This window comes from Podarcis filfolensis (assembly GCF_964270895.1).
Source record: "Podarcis filfolensis genome assembly, chromosome: 13".
In the NCBI taxonomy this organism is placed as follows: Eukaryota; Metazoa; Chordata; class Lepidosauria; order Squamata; family Lacertidae; genus Podarcis; species Podarcis filfolensis.
In genome coordinates, this window is record NC_139615.1 from 47349798 (window position 1) to 47364087 (window position 14290).

Sequence of the window (14290 nt, forward strand, 5' to 3'; positions counted from 1 at the left end):
TGGGGATTTGAATGGTGAACCATGTGAGATAGAGCTGGGGCATAATCTAGTGAATTACTTGCTGAATTTATGCTGGCCTCAGAGCCACTTTTTTAAGGAAAAGGCAAGTGCTGTCTCAGACCTTGTGACCAGCTGGCACTGGGGTTTCTAGGCTGGCCTAGCTTGGTGTAAGTGCTTGGAGCCTGACCTTCTGCCCTTACATGGACAACAGAGCTGTACTAGATGCACACTTTCCAAAACAATACGAGGAATGAAGCACAGCCATCTTTCTAAAGTCATACCTCTCTAAACTTTGCAGTGCAGTTCCCCAGCCAAGTAATGTGTGTGAAAAGTCACATGCTGACGCAAAGTGTGTATTAAAATGCATATATTACATATGCTTCGACTATCCCCTCAACATTGGGACATCCTGTTTTGTGAGGCTGTGCTCTCGCATGAGGGCAGCAGAGCCATCCAATATATGCAAGATTGTGTCAGAGCACAGTGCCCAAAAAGACCTGTCTGAGGGCGCCATGCTCTTGTATGGGTCATGTGACTTGCACAGGAGTGCAGCCAGGAAGACATGCAGCCTGGTTTTGGCCTGCGACATGCTGGGGGATATGATGAAAATAACATGCAAAGATGGATTATATTTGGATAAAGCAGGTTCTCCTTCGTGGAGAGCACGTGTTGTGGTGGGAACAACCATGACATCCCGTGGCTGGGCGGGTTAGTTTGGATGGCCATGGATTTGATTGGGCACCTCCAATGTTGCTGGGGAAAATTGATTGTTGCAATTTTAGGGTCCCTGTGTGCAGCGTTGAGCTTCTTCTTTTTGCTGCGCACATTGGATTACCCGCCCATCCTCCCTTTATTTAGGGTTTGTTTGCGCTGACCTTGCTATGCCTGTCATAAGGCCGTTTGGTTTGGAGCAGGGGCCTGGTAGGGATTTTACCATCTGGCTGATTGGCTGGTGCCATTTGGGTTTTGCCTATTGCATAGCAAATCGTCACAACTTGTAAGTTGCAGTTAGGCCTTGGTTAATTTTTTGGTTGGTGGAGGGGATGAGGTTGGCTGTGCCAGCCCCTCCAATGCTGCTGCTGCAAGGGTATTCCGTTAAAGGAATCCAGGGGCTCGCCACGCTTTTGTCCGTATCCCTGACAAAGGGCTAGGGCCATGCAAAAGCCCCAGGGAGCATTTGGGGAGAGGTGTGAGCCTGGCATCCAGCTTTTTCTCTCCCCAAAATTGCTTACACTTACTGACTTCCACACGGGTGTGGTTGTCAGTTCTGTTCCTACCTCCAAGTGGGAACAGATAGTCGCTAACCAATGCCTAAGCAACCACTCACTTACTGTAATTCAATAAAGTTGTGGCCAAAATTACACCAAAACAAAAATGATGTGTGAACGTGTTTTTATTCAGGGGTGTCTTGGGGGTCCTCGACAAGCAAAGGGGTTTGCAAAGGAACAGCAGGGAGTGTGGGTTTGAGGTCTGTTACCTCATGTTTCAGTCTGTCCCCAAATACTGCCTCCAGCATCACAGAAAACATTATATGCAGCTGAATGGACATGGTGGTTTTTATTTCCAAAACCTGGACAGGTCTTATCCATTAAACATCAACCTGATTTGCAGATTGACTGTTCTACTTATTATAGGTTGGGGGGGTACTTTTCCAGCTCATTGTTTCTAGGATGTCATTTTAACATATATAATCTGTCAGACGTAAACAGGAAAGAAGGCATCTTGCCTGAAATGCCACTCTTATTGTCCTCACAGGACTCTCAAACACTTTCTCATCCTTTTCACTCCCTCTGCAAATTTTGTTTGGCTCTGCCCTTGACCCAGGATTAAGGTGCTTCAAGTAGAATCAGGAAGCAGATGAGTGTCATTTGGTATGCACACACTGTTCAGCAATACTCTTGACAACGGTGTTGTTGGAGAGGGAGGTACTTTGCATTACACCCTTATCTCAATTTCCATGCTGTCCAACCAAAGCATTTTCTTCTTATGAGCGTATTTACTGCTACAAATATGTGTTGTGTATTTTTTTTCATTTCACAAAGAAAAATGGCATTGAGAAAGGCAGGCTTGCATCTCATCTTCATAACAGATTTGACAAGAAATTATCTGGAAATGTTAAGCGTACCAAGAGAATTTCACTGGGACAGCTCTGCCATACTCAAGGATAAGTGTTCATTCAAACTTCATTGAAAGAGTGCAGGTGGTTATGGTGTGATGCTAAAGAGTATAAAGAAGAGTGCTGCTTTTGATTAAAAGGTTGCTATTAAAAATAGGTTGCATTCCCACCTCATTCGCAGGAAGCTAGAAGCATCATTGGAGGGTAACAAACTGGCTTATACAGTCCACAGTGTATACTATCAATTTATATGTGTTTTAGTGATTGACGTGTTTTAATGCTTGCCAGCTTTATAATGCATTCAAAAGGTTAGTATTCTCAAAACTGAGTTGAACATTTGGCTTGCCAGCTTACATTTTGAAATAAATTAATATTAGACTGCTTATTGTAACAATGCCTTTATAAGGATTTGTTTGCCATTGTGAGACACTTTGGCACAATTTGCGAACAGCTCAGTGCCTATAGATTCCTCTGGTAGAAAGAGTGGTAGAAACCCCAACATGTGGAAGACTAAGGGTTAACTATTATCTTTCTTCTCTACTATGAGTGGCAATCAATGTTGCATTTTCAGTTCCATACTGTCCTGATACTCAAAACAGGGAGACTAGAAAGGTATGTAGCATATTTATAGCCCATCCATCACTAGTAGAATTGTCTCCCGGACATAGGAGGGACAACACTGGGATGGGTGAGGGGTGTTAAGGCATCACCCACCCACCATGTGCTCCTCTCTTCTCAACCATTTCAGAGCAACAAAGAAACACCACTACACAGGCTTGGCAGCCATCTCTTTATTGCATACTGTCAGAGAACTGCCATCCCCTCAGAGGCAGATGGAAGGGCAGTGGTGTTATAGGGAGCCTCCGAAAATCTTGCAAAGCAGTTCCTCCTCCAGTGAGGAGGAAAGCCCCTCCTTCAGGGGAGAAGAGGTGCAGGGGCAAGGGGATGCTAGGGAGAGCCTCAACACCGAGCCTGAGCAAACCAGAGAGGCTGGAAGTATGCCCCTGCCAGCACCCATTCTGCGCAGTAAGCTTTGGTGCAGGGAGGGAAGGAAAAGGCTGGGGGTGACGCGACTTTTATGCTGGGGGAGGTACAAAGACCGACCACCCCCATATTCTGCTAGCAGTTGAGCCAGACATGAACTTACGATGCTCTTCACTGTAAATAGTTTGCACCAAGAATAAAGCCTGGAAAAGACAGGTCGGAGTCTTGCCTGTTTTGTTGTTTAGTCATTTAGTCGTGTCCGACTCTTTGTGACCCCACGGACCAGGGCACGCCAGGCACTCCTGTCTTCCACTGCCTCCCGCAGTTTGCTGGTAGCTTTGAGAACACTATCCAATCATCTCGTCCTCTGTCGTCCCCTTCTCCTTGTGCCCTCCATCTTTCCCAACATCAGGGTCTTTTCCAGGGAGTCTTCTCTTCTCATGAGGTGGCCAAAGTATTGGAGCCTCAGCTTCAGGATCTGTCCTTCCAGTGAGCACTCAGGGCTGATTTCCTTCAGAATGGATAGGTTTGATCTTCTTGCAGTCCATTGGACTCTCAAGAGTCTCCTCCAGCACCATAATTCAAAAGCATCAATTCTTTGGCGATCAGCCTTCTTTATGGTCCAGTTCTCACTTCCATACATCACTACTGGGAAAGCCATAGCTTTAACTATACGGACCTTTGTTGTCAAGGTGATGTCTCTGCTTTTTAAGATGTTGTCTAGGTTTGTCATTGCTTTCCTTCCAAGAAGCAGGCATCTTTTAATTTCGTGGCTGCTGTCACCATCTGCAGTGATCATGGAGCCCAAGAAAGTAAAATCTCTCACTGCCTCCATTTCTTCCCCTTCTATTTGCCAGGAGGTGATGGGACCAGTGGCCATGATCTTCATTTACTCTTAAGTAACCACACCCGCATCTGACACATACATATTTAATTTGTAACATAAACCAAGTTCACCCACTTTGTGCAGAGCTGCATACAAAAGAATAAAGCCATACGTACAAAACACATTTTTTTTTAAAAAAAATATGCCTGTCTTATAAAATGCCTGTGAATTGTGGGCTGAGGGTGAAAGTGTGTCTAACCCTCTAGCAAGGGAAAGACACTGGGCAATGGAATTATGACTTCCTGGTCAAGCACCTCATTGCATGAAAAAAGTTCATGGTTCAATCCCCGGAACCTCTAGCTAAAATATCCATCTGCAGGAGAGGTGCTACCTGGAATCTCAAAGAGCCATCAGCAATGAAAATGGGCAACACTGGGCTAAGGACTGTGACTTGGGATAAGTTTACTCCTCCCCAATGGGAGTCTGTTTGGAGTGGGGTTGAAGAAACACAGTGGGTCTGAATGTCTGAGGGACGCTGCCCAGAATGTTTAAAGGGTACAGCTTCACAGAGCCAAATTACATTTTTACATACACTTTCCCCTAGTCAATGCATTTTGTAAACATTCTTAGGTTGGAGAACTGCGTCACAAAATTCAGAGAAGTGCGAATTTCAAAGGATGGTTGTGTTTCTGTTCTCGGGGGGGGGGGCAATTTGATAGTTTTGTCTTTACATGTGAATTGAATTGAATTTCTCCCCCTCATCCCAAGAAGAGCTCAGAACCCTGGTCATAACAGGGATGAGTGCAGGGTGCGGACCATGGCACCAGTAAGATGATTAGTATAATGAAAGTCAGGATCAGTGCCTGATTACTGAATAGGCAGAGTAGGCCCTATGCCTTTTAGGGTCCCTGCAACAATGAAAATTACAATCAACTGTTCTTACCTCAATGTTATCCCACTACAGCACGGACATGAGAAACCTCCAGACACAAAGTTTTCTGTGAGTTAGCATGTTCTGAGTTCCTGCCGACTCCAGATAATTTGTGAGGGACCCCCCAAGATTTTTACTGCCTAGGGGCCTCCACAGGGTTTAATCCAGCACTGGTTAGGATGCTGAGAAGCACTCCATCATTCACTCAGAAAACAATAGAAACCATGCACCCCACCCATGAGAACCTCACCCCCCAAATCCCCCCTTTGATATTTTTTGAACACAATTTCTTTTCTCATTAGTTGATAAAGAGTGATGGGGAAATGTGGGAAATGTTTTCAGCACAGCAGGAAATTCTTTTTAACTGAGAGGTTTTCTTTTCTAAACAGCTCTAGCAACAAAATGTTCTGTCTAGAAAAACTAGTGGGAGGGGGGTTCTCTCAACAACAGAGACAATTCTCCAAGGGTCAGTGCTGCCCCCCCAGCATTAAGTAGCTAGTAAACCAGTCAAAAGTGTGTCAATCGGAAGTCATGGTTGAATGAAAAACTTGCCTATCAGCCTTGGGTATAAATATTTTTCAAGCAGTGCTGTCAGAACAGCAGTGGTTGCATTTTAAGGCAAAAGTGGAAGGAACATGTGGAGGAAGGGATCTTTGAAAAGGCAAAAAGAAAGGAATGGGAAATAAGGTGATAAAATTAACCATGATGTACGGCGACCACAAGGGTTGATCTCCATTGTGAACGGGGGTGAGTGGGTGCGGCAGGGGAATAAAACCAAACTTAGCTGATGGTTTGAAGTGGGTATCAAAGGCTATTGTAGGAGAAAAAAAGGGGTCTGCTCCAAATCACACTGGATGGGTGCAGAGCCTGGGAAATCACACAGGGCAGCAAATCCAGTCTCCATGGAGTACACCACAGCTGTTGCTGCTACCATTGTGGCAGCAGCAGCAGCAGCAGATAATGCATGCCTTGGAGGCCTGGCTGGCTCTGCTGCCCCTGTGGATCCTGCTGTCCAAGGAGGTCACCTCACTTTGCCCCATGGATAGGGCCAGCTCTGGACTTGAGACAGGATAGAACAACATGTTCTCTGCTGTCCCATTTGGTGAGCCATGGGAAGGCTGTAGGTTAGAACTTTCTCTGTTTATATGATGCCCATTGTGCAGCCAATTTGCTATTTCTGATTTAACAGAAGAATGGCCAACATGTGGCCCTTAGGATGCTGTTGGGACTCCAATTCCCAGCAGCCACAGCTAGCATAGCCAAAGGCCAGAGACAATAGGAACTGTATTCCAGCAATGTCTGGAAGCCCACTGTGCTGGTCCCAAGGGTTAACCGTGCGGTGAGGTCCAAGTCCAATCCAAGGTGGAGGGTGCGGTATGGAGGCTGTCCGTCAAAGCTGAAGCTGGGTCCAAGGCAGGGAGTCAGGTGAGGTCAGTAACTCTGGCAGAAGAGCAGGACAGGGTGCAGGCAGGAACAGGCTACCAACAATGTTGCTCCCACAACCTGGGACTGGGCTGGCTGGCTTTTATCTGCCCCGAGGCATAGGGCGGCCCCGGTCCACAGGTGACTCGCCTCTCCTGGCCTGGAGGCGAGCACTCCTCCTGTGGGAACTTAGTTCCCTCCGCCTCTCTGCCCTGAGCCTCTGCAGCTCAGGAGAGGCTGGAGGGTTACCGGACCCAGAGGCAACCTCAGCTTCCCCTGATGGGGTGAGAGTGGAGCACCTGCAGGCAATGGGTCCTCCATCACCTCAGGAGCCAGAGCAGACTCAGCTGGTGCCTGCACCTGAGGATCCAGCACAGGTGAGGACCCTTCAGGCTCAAGCCCCAGCCCCAGCTGAGCTGGTTCTGGAGGCGGGGACTCCTGTTCAGGCTGGGATTCCTCAGGTTCAGCCTCCGAGTCCGAATCCCAGGCCATCACACTCACAGAGATTTCCACTACAGAGATTTCCAAGTCAAACTATGCCCAGTTTCTGGACAACATGACCTTGTTACTTCCACCTGTGTTTGCCCAAGTGGCCTTTACCCAGGAGTGGAGGATTTCTGCCTCCTATTTGCACCCAAATCTAGGGCTCCTTGCAGCCCAGCACTCTGAAACTCTCTTTGTATTACATCTTCCCTTCTTTCTGTTCTTCCCACCATCATTAAGCTCATGAATATATCTTCCAGCTTCTCAACACCCACACCGTTTTTTGAGTAGGAGTGAACCCTAAGTACCTAATAGGCAAGGGACACCTGAATTAGTGCTAAAAGGTTTTGCTCATGAATAGAGCCTTGCCTTCCTGCTTCTGGCTGCCTTCCATTTATCCAGGGCATTCAGCAACTGCCATACAGATGTAAGTACAATAAGGCTGTGTAATGGATCTTTGTCAAGCACCTGCGCTAAGCTGATTTTAATTATGATTGTAAAACCCCAATAAAAACATCTGCAGTACTTTCCTAATTTCATAACTACATATTATTACAAAGCTCTGCTAAACACTGTGAAAATGTCTCTCTGTGAGAGAGAGCACTAATTAGTAGGGGCAATACGGAGACAGAGAGAAGCTACCAGCAAGCTCTTAAATGAAATGTATGATTGACAGTGGAGTAAGTTGGATGGTTCTGAAATCTACAAGAATAATTAGAGAAAGCTCACTCTCACGGCTATTAACGTTATTTTTAAACCTGCCAGATATAGATGTGCAAATGTATCTGAGAAGCCGTTAGCACACACACAAGATAGGAACACGCTTTTGAATTCTCAGGCAGAATATTTTAATATTTCCTCAACAGGGTTTAGAGACCATTGAGAAATGGATGACCATTATTCAGTAGGGCTGGAGCCCTATGCCCACCAGAAACTAGGGCTGACCTAATGACCAGATATGCACAACCCATCATCCCTTCATCCCAATGCCCCAATCCATCCAAGAGAGATGTGTGTTGTGTCATTTTCACCACCCTTGGCTAAAACAACTCTCCTGGCAGTGAAGAGGTATCACAGGAGGTGAGGTTTGTTATGCACTGAAGGGGTGGTAAAAACACTAGTTCCGTACTATGTCGGGAGGCAGCGTGGTGTAGCACTTCAAGTGTCGAACTAGGACCTGAAAGACCATGGTTCAAATCCCTCACTGGGTGACCTTGGCCCAGTTATGCCTATCAGCATAACGTACCTCACAGAGTTGTTGAAAGGATTAAATGAGAAGGGGGAAAACCATGTACACAACCTTGAGCTGCTTGGAGGAAAAGGGATATAAATGTAAGGAATACATTTTAATGAATTTTTAATTTTTCGTTGGAAGCCGCCCGGAGCGGCTGGGGAAACCCAGCCAGATGGGTGGGGTATAAATAAATTATACTATTATTATTATTATTATTATTATTATTATTATTATTATTATTAGGAGCAGGGCCCTTGGGATGCAACAAAGTGCCTACCACTAGATCTCTTCTTCACATCCTGAAACCTTCGCAGTCCAGCAAAACACTGACCCTAACAGTGAAAAGAATGGCAGAACCCACTCCGCAATCCAGACTGGGATTCTGGCAGAAGAGAATTATTTCACTCCTCTCTTTGCCATGGAACAGAACCAATCACATAGTTCCACTCATCCCTTTTACAAAGTACCAGGCTAATAATGCTGAAGGATGGGCATAAAGAAATACTAGCTAATGTCAACTCGACTGTCTAGCATTGTCACTAGGGAGGGGTGGATGTGAGGGCAATCTGGCTGTGACATCTGTCACCCCATTGATCGCCAGGGTTGATTCGGTAGATCTGGCTGGCTAGGCAGATGTCCCCTTCCTCCCTCACCGCTCCATGTGCGTCCCTCCAGAAGCTGAGCACTCAGTTGAAGAGGACGACCATCCCAGATAGAAGGAGTGTACCATTCTGCAGTCAAGGGTGTACAAGGGTATACATAGCTGCGCTCCCCTGCTAGAACCTCCAGACAAGCTCAAGGTCCACTTGTAGGAGAACGTTGGGTAGTCAAGCTTCCAAGACTCCAAACACATCCAAGTAAGACGTTATATGTGGCAGTTTGCCATTCTTTAAAAGAAAAAAGAAAAAGCCAGGACTGAGAAGATAAATTAGGTGGAGATCAGATTTATGAAACTGGAAAAAACAAGAGAGAAGAATCCAGGAACTAGTGAAAGAGACTTTCTCCCAACATCCAGAACATGGGAAGCCCCATTGAAATTTTATTTAATTCTGAGTGTATAATTGGCTTTATTGTTTGCATTATGATTTGATTTGTTACCAATTGGAATATTATTAATTGAAAAATAAAAAAAAATAAAAAAACAGCTAGGGAGGGGCAATACACAGATGGGGCAGAAAATAGTCACCAAAGGTAATGAAATATGCTGTTAAATGATGCTTAGATACTTCCTTTTCAATATAAATAATAAATGTTTTCAAATTATAAATGTTTTCAAATAAAATGTCACATACATGCAGGTCCTGTTATCCAAACACTTGTTATACAAAAATTCACTTATCCAAAACACATGGAATTAGTACCCAAACCTTGCTATTCAAGCTGCAGATTTGGATATCCTAACAGCCCGACCTACATGTAGTACTCTAAACAAATAAGAAGCCTTAAACAAGCCTTAGTTTTTGTGTTTTGCTGGTTGTGGTGGCCATTTTGCCAGAAACCATGGTGAGAGGGAAGGAGGAAGAGAGGGGGGAGAAAGGGGTAGAGATTGGACAAATAAGAGAACCATTTTTCATTCCTTGTTTGCTTTTTGCAAGGTTTCAGAGGGTCTTCTTGAGTTTTCCTGGGTTTTTCCATCATACTGGGATCAAAATTCTATGGTCGGGAATATATCAGAAATCTTCTCATGGGAATCAATGGAAATCATTGCTTCATTATGTGAGTGCTTGCCTTACAAATGATTTCCTGAGAATGCATTGTGCTTCGATGGTGGGACCTGCATCAATTTGCTGCCTTAGGGGCTTGATGAGAGCAGCAGGTCAGGGTCACTGGGTCCATTCTTGCTTCTGATTAGTCTTGTAGCTAGTCAACAGCCAAGCACAGTTGAATATGTAGTTCTTGAATGCTGAATACTGGGGGTGAAGCAACAGGAAGAGAGCATGGGGCAGAACAAGCAAATAATAATGCAAACAGACCATAGAATCTGATGAATCGGGGCAGGCGATTCCCTCTCTTCTCCCCCAAATACTGTTTACTTCAGACATCAACTTGTCTGGGGCAATGTTGCCATTTTCTAGATGGGGGGGGATGATCCAGTTGTCACACTAAACTATTTCCTGCAACAATCACAGTACGAATTCATTTCTACTTTTTGTCAAATGAAACGACTACAGTTCAGTATTCTTTCTTCATCATGGAACAGAATTCGATGTTCACCTTCTGCCTGCTTCATGTGTATGAATTAATAAGTATATCAACTTAATGTTCAAAACTATGGGTTGCATGAAAAATCACTCAGATTCAAGGTATTTGAGTACTTGCGAAAAACTACAACAAGGAAATATTCCATTAAATTTAATGAAGGGATCGTGACTATGAAATTTCCTTTTTCTTCTTTCTTTTTTTTACTTTGGTGCCACACAATCTGAGCCTATATTTAACAAGGGAGAATTCATCCCTTGAGATCCTCTTAGATGCCTGTGTTCAATGATTTTTCCCTTCTGAGATGCGGAATAACCTTTTGGGGCAGGGCAGGGGAATTATGTTCAGTACACTCTTTGTAGACATGTGTATATTGCTACACATGCGCACCCAAGGCATGTTGTCGTTTAGTCGTGTCCGACACTTCGTGACCCCATGGACCAGAGCACGCCAGGCACTCCTGTCTTCCACTGCCTCCTGCAGTTTAGTCAAACTCATGCTGGTAGCTTCGAGAACACTATCCAACCATCTCGTCCTCTGTCGTCCCCTTCTCCTTGTGCCCTCCATCTTTCCCAACATCAGGGTCTTTTCCAGGGAATCTTCTCTTCTCATGAGGTGGCCAAATTATTGGAGCCTCAACTTCACGATCTGTCCTTCCAGTGAGCACTCAGGGCTGATTTCCTTAAGAATGGATAGGTTTGATCTTCTTGCAGTCCATGGGACTCTCAAGAGTCTCCTCCAGCACCACAATTCAAAAGCATCAATTCTTTGGCGATCAGCCTTCTTTATGGTCCAGCTCTCACTTCCATACATCACTACTGGGAAAACCATAGCTTTAACTATACGGATCTTTGTTGTCAAGATGATGTCTCTGCTTTTTAAGATGCTGTCTAGGTTTGTCATTGCTTTTCTCCCAAGAATCAGGTGTCTTTTAATTTTGTGGCTCCTGTCACCATCTGCAGTGATCATGGAGCCCAAGAAAGTAAAATCTCTCACTGCCTCCATTTCTTCCCCTTCTATTTGCCAGGAGGTGATGGGCCCAATGGCCATTATCTTCGTTTTTTTGATGTTGAGCTTCAGACCTTATTTTGCGCTCTCCTCTTTCACCCTCATTAAAAGGTTCTTTAATTCCTCCTCACTTTCTCCCATCAATGTTGTGTCATCTGCATATCTGAGGTTGTTGATATTTCTTCTCGCAATCTTAATTCCGGCATGGGATTCATCCAGCCCAGCCTTTCGCATGATGAATTCTGCATATAAGTTAAATAAGCAGGGAGACAATATACAGCCTTGTCGTACCCAAGGAATAAGGATGACAATTACATAGAAAGGGGCTAGTGAGTGAACATGCTTAGTCGTGAGAAGAATCTGCTCAAATACAGCCGCAACACATGGCTAATGAATATAGTAAATGTGTTGTTATTATTAGTAGTAGAATGTCATCCAAAAATTACAATTCGTTAACTTCAAAATAATATATATATCAGTCCATAACCAAGAAGTAGTCACCGAAATGAATTGCTGGGGGGGAACACCATGACTCCCTTCAATAGATGATCTCCAAGACAGTATACCCATATTGAATCAACTGTTTCGAAGATGAATCTTCATCAGCAAATAGTTTTAGATAGAATATCCCAGGGGTCAGCAAACTTTTTCAGCAGGGGGCCAGTCCACTATCCCTCAGACCTTGTGGGGGGCCGGACTATATTTTGAAGGAAAATAATGAACAAATTCCTATGCCCCACAAATAACCCAGAGATGCATTTTAAATAAAAGCACACATTCTACTAATGTAAAAACACCAGGCAGGCCCCACAAATAACCCAGAGATGCATTTTAAATAAAAGCACACATTCCACTCATGTAAAAACACATTGATTCCCGGACCATCCGTGGGCTGGATTTAGAAGGCGATTGGGCCACATCCAGCCCCCGGGCCTTAGTTTGCCTACCCATGGAATATCCATACAGGTAAATGTAATACTTGTGGATCAGAGCTCACTAACCAGTTGATTCAATCTGGATATACTGTACTACTTCTTGGTTACTGACTGATATATATATATATATATATATATATATATATATATATATATATGATGACTTTCTGCTACTAATAACAACACATTTACTATATTCATTAGCCATGTGTTGCGGCTGTTTCTGAGCAGATTATTCTGTATTGCTATGCAGGGGTTTGTTTTAGTCATGAGAAGAGACCTGCTTGGTAAGACCAAAGCCTTATCTAATCCAGCAGTCTGTTCTCAGATTGGCCAACCAGATGCCTATATGAAGCCCACAAGTGTGATAGCTCTCTCCCAGCTCCCCAGCAACTGGTATTCAGAGACATACTCCCTTCAGCAGTGGAGATAATACAATATCAGGACTGGTAGTCATTGATAGCTTCACACGCCATGATTTTTTCCCTAAAGCCATCCATATTGGTGGAGTGAATTCTGTACTTCAACCACGCACTGTGCAAAGAAGTTGCAGCTGGTCAGAAGGCAGCAGTCAGTTTGTTTACTAGCATAGAAGAAGAAGAAGAAGAAGAGTTTGGATTTGATATCCTGCTTTATCACTACCCTAAGGAGTCTCAAAGCGGCTCACAATCTCCTTTCCCCTCCTCCCCCACAACAAACACTCTGTGAGGTGAATGAGCTGAGAGACTTCAGAGAAGTGTGACTAGCCCAAGATCACCCAGCAGCTGCATGTGGAGGAGTGGGGAATCAAACCCGGTTCACCAGATTACGAGTCCACCGCTCTTAACCACTAGTGTACTTGGTTGAGTTCCTTTGCTAGAGGAGCTGCACTGGCTGCCAATATGATTGGGTGCAATTTACAGCCCTCCTTTTAGCATTCAAAGCCCTAAACAACATGGGACCAGGATATCCAAGGGTCTGCCTTGTCTACTCCATCCCTGCCCAGCAACTGGGCTTCCTCAGATAGGGTACTGGTGAGACTACATACCATATATCCTAGAGGTATGCTTAACTTGTATTGGAAGCTGGGCTTTTAGTGTTGCAGCTCCAGTTCCCTGGAATCAACTACCAGTTGATATCAGACAGGCATCTTGTGTGATAATCTTTAGGTGACTGTTGAAGACATTTTTGTTTAGAAAGGCTTTCCATGAGGCCTGACAAAGTCATTAATGGAAGATTGTTTTCATATTTGAAGTTTTTAGAGTTTGTATAGAATGTTTTAATTGTTTCAGAGTTTGATGAATTTATTTTATTTTTCATGGGGCTTGTGCTTCTTGTGCTTTTTGTCTAAACTAGTGGAAGGAACCATGCAAAGCTCCTAGACTATACTCCCCATCATCCCTGATCATGTTGGCTGAGCTACAACTGATAGGAGCTGAAGACCAATAACAGGTGAACGGCTGCACGTTCTCCACTGCTGGTCTAATCAAACTACAATGACATTGGTCTCTAGTCCATAGCTGTCAACCGTCCCTTATTTGGCGGGAAACTCCCTTATCCCAGCGCCGTGTCCCGCTGCTGTCCCTTATTGATGATGTCCCTTAAATTTCCCAGGTTTCGAAGGAAGCAGCTCCTCTCCTTCCCTCCCTGCCGGCCAGGGAGGAGGGAGGCTCCAACTGTGTTGCTTGGCTACATTGCTCACCCAATAAGGAGTTTAAGAACGACTAGGGGGTGGAGCTTGCATGCCTTGTGCCAATCAAATTGGCTGCATTGCCTGAGGACTCGCCTTTGCTCAGCGCTTCCCAGTGGAGAGGTGACAGTGGTTTTCCTTGCTGTATCCCCTTTGCCAGGTCACTGTGCTGTGGGAACCACCATTTGGCTGCTGGTTGACTAAAATCCCTTATTTTGGCTGCTGATCCCTTATTTTCGAGGCTGCTGGTCCCTTATTTTCAAATCTTTAAGTTGACAGCTATGCTCTAGTCATTTAGAGAAGACCCACTTTTTCATAAAATAAAACACAAAAGCACTTAAAGACAACTCTTCACCCCTCCCATAGAGCAATTAGCTTGTATTCCTCCCAATCTCCTAATTAATTTCTGCAGTTCTGTTGATAGTGCTCTGGAGTTTTATAACCAAAATCTCTTAGCCCCAAGGGACCTACAACCAAGAACTG

At 44.6% G+C, this 14290-nt stretch overlaps 1 long non-coding RNA gene across 1 annotated transcript in view; it reads right to left on the reverse strand.

Annotated features, from left to right (window-relative positions):
* Positions 1-13729, reverse strand: part of LOC310748246 — a 173949-nt gene extending 160220 nt beyond the window's left edge. Inside the window, exon 1 of the long non-coding RNA XR_014541244.1 lies at positions 13619-13729. This is a non-coding gene — a long non-coding RNA (uncharacterized lncRNA). The remainder of the gene's footprint in view (positions 1-13618) is intronic.
* Positions 13730-14290: the final 561 nt, after the last annotated feature.